The sequence below is a fragment of the Rhinopithecus bieti genome, unplaced genomic scaffold (assembly GCF_001698545.2).
Source record: "Rhinopithecus bieti isolate Rb0 unplaced genomic scaffold, ASM169854v2 scaffold_20098, whole genome shotgun sequence".
Taxonomy (NCBI): Eukaryota; Metazoa; Chordata; class Mammalia; order Primates; family Cercopithecidae; genus Rhinopithecus; species Rhinopithecus bieti.
In genome coordinates this window covers 2,899,334-2,901,862 of record NW_016810571.1, presented here as the reverse complement: position 1 = coordinate 2,901,862, position 2,529 = coordinate 2,899,334, and the positions used below count along the sequence as shown (strand labels likewise).

The following is a 2,529-nucleotide window of genomic DNA, read 5'->3' as shown; positions in this document are numbered from 1 at the left end:
TTAGAATACAGAGAGGGAGAGAAATCTTCCAAATAGAATAATGAAGTTAATTGGTACAAATGAGTGTGTTTTACCGTACTTGAAGATTAATTGCATTTTGTTAACCATAAAGTTCTTTTCTCCTCCCGCCAATTTGGTGGTAATTTTTTTTTTTCTAAATCCCTTGATTCTAAGATTTTTGAATGCATCTTTTAAAGTGTACATTTTGGGGCCAGGCGTGGTGGCTCACGCCTGTAATCTCAGCACTTTGGGAGGCCGAGGCGGGCGGATCACGAGGTCAGGAGATCAAGACCATCCTGGCTAACACGGTGAAACCCTGTCTCTACTAAAATACAAAAAATTAGCCAGGCGTGGTGGCGGGCGCCTGTAGTCCCAGCTACTCAGGAGGCTGAGGGAGGAGAATGGTGTGAATCCAGGAAGTGGAGCTTGCAGTGAGCGGAGATGGCGCCACTGCACTCCAGCCTGGACGACAGAGTGAGACTCTGTTTCAAAAAAAAAAAAAAAAACAGTGTACATTTTGAGGAGTTACAGCCCCATTGTATAAGATTTTATCTATAGAGCTGTTTATTTATTTGGTATAAAATCTATTATCAGTGAGATGTAATTATTTGCAGATCATAAAACACTGTATTTTTTCAATCTGTTCTTATGTGTTACTGTATATTCTGGTGTTAGGAGAATCTATTTCCAATTTTTAATGATGAATTAAGTTAAAGGCATTTTGATATTTACTTTAAGAAGTTATCTTAAAGATTCCATTTTTCCTGTTTCTCAGTCTTATTCCAATAGTTATGAAAGGAAACTTGAGGTGATGGTGAAGAGCACAGGCTTTGGTTTCAGGTGGATTTTGATCTAAGTCCTGGCTGCAGCCATTACTAATTGTTAGACCCGAGATAATTATTTAACTTTGTTCTGAGTTTGTTTTCTTACCTATAAAAGGAGAATATTTTGACAATGCTTAGTTTATAAGTATAATATTATGAGAATTCAATGATATAATTATATAATTAAATAACATTATGGTAATGTGATATAATTAATATAGCATGATGTAATTAATACAGCATGATATAATAGAATTTTGGAGTGTGAACGCATTTTAACTGTTAGGAAACAATATAACCAATTAGCAAAAACATTTTGCACTAATGGATTTGGTCAGATGTCAAACTAAATGATGTATTACTACAGCACAAGAGGTCAGCGAGGGTAATTAGTAAAGAAGAGATAGCTCGGTCTCTGATTCTGGGCTTTGCATTTGGATACTCATTTACATATTTCTTTAAGAAAAAGTGATTTCCACCAAGATGCATTGGCCTGTATAAGGGTCTCTAGGCAGCATAGAGTTCTTGGAAAGAATATTCTCACCCAAGTATTTTATATGTAAGATAGTGAAAGAAAATGTTTAAAATATGCCTATAAAAGTTGAAACTTAGTGTTTTAAAATTCTCTCTTGAATTTTTTTTTTTCTCACCAGAATCCTTTTCTTAGCCCAACGAGGAGATGGAAAGGGAGAAGGAGGAACACTGAGAAAGTTTTACCATGCTTTGCTTCTTAGGTCATAAGCACATGACTTGTGGTTGGCTCAGACCTCACCTTTAAGTTTTGTTGGTTCATTAAGACTTATTTCCACATCATAGAAACATAGAACTTGGAACACAGAATTTATGTGAGAAAAGACCAAAGTAGATTTTGTTTTTTTGTTTTTTTTGAGATGGAGTCTCACTGTGTCACCCAGGGTGGAGTTCAGTTACACAATCTCAGCTCATTACAACCTCCACCTCCCGGACTCAAGTGATTCTCCTGCCTCAGCCTCCTGAGTAGCTGGGATTACAGGCACCCACCACACCTGGCTAATTTTTGAATTTTAGTAGAGACTGTTTCCCCATGTTGGCCAAGCTGATCTCAAACTCCTAACCTCAAGTGATCCATCTGCTTAGGCCTCCCAAAGTGCTAAGATTACAGGCATGAGCCACTGTGTCCAGCCCCAAAGTAGATATTATCTAATATATTGTTTTTCCCAAAGCAGTCCTCAGAAATATCCTAAGAGAATCCCCCTCTTTTTCACTCTCTGATCTCATACATTTCCTGTGGTCAAATAAATCCCCTCTTGAAACTTTATCATGCACATTAATATATTAAAAGTCCTGAGGAGTCCTAAAATAAAGAAACCAGTATGATTCACTTTCTTTAACTCAATGAGCATTTCCCAAACTTCTGTGTCCATGACATCCTTTTTTTTTTTTTTGAGACGGAGTCTCGCTCTGTCGCCCAGGCTGGAGTGCAGTGGCCGGATCTCAGCTCACTGCAAGCTCCGCCTCCCGGGTTTACGCCATTCTCCTGCCTCAGCCTCCTGAGTAGCTGGGACTACAGGCGCCCGCCACCTCGCCCGGCTAGTTTTTTGTATTTTTTTAGTAGAGACGGGGTTTCACCGTGTTAGCCAGGATGGTCTCGATCTCCTGACCTCGTGATCCACCCATCTCGGCCTCCCAAAGTGCTGGGATTACAGGCTTGAGCCAGCGTGCCCGG

At 39.4% G+C, this 2,529-nt stretch overlaps 1 long non-coding RNA gene across 1 annotated transcript in view; it reads right to left on the bottom strand.

Moving 5' to 3' along the window:
- The window catches only part of LOC108542377 (uncharacterized), a 39,329-nt gene extending 37,801 nt beyond the window's left edge, over positions 1-1,528 (bottom strand). The window contains exon 1 of the long non-coding RNA XR_001889259.1: positions 1,475-1,528. This is a non-coding gene — a long non-coding RNA (uncharacterized LOC108542377). The remainder of the gene's footprint in view (positions 1-1,474) is intronic.
- Between the last annotated feature and the right edge of the window lie 1,001 nt (positions 1,529-2,529).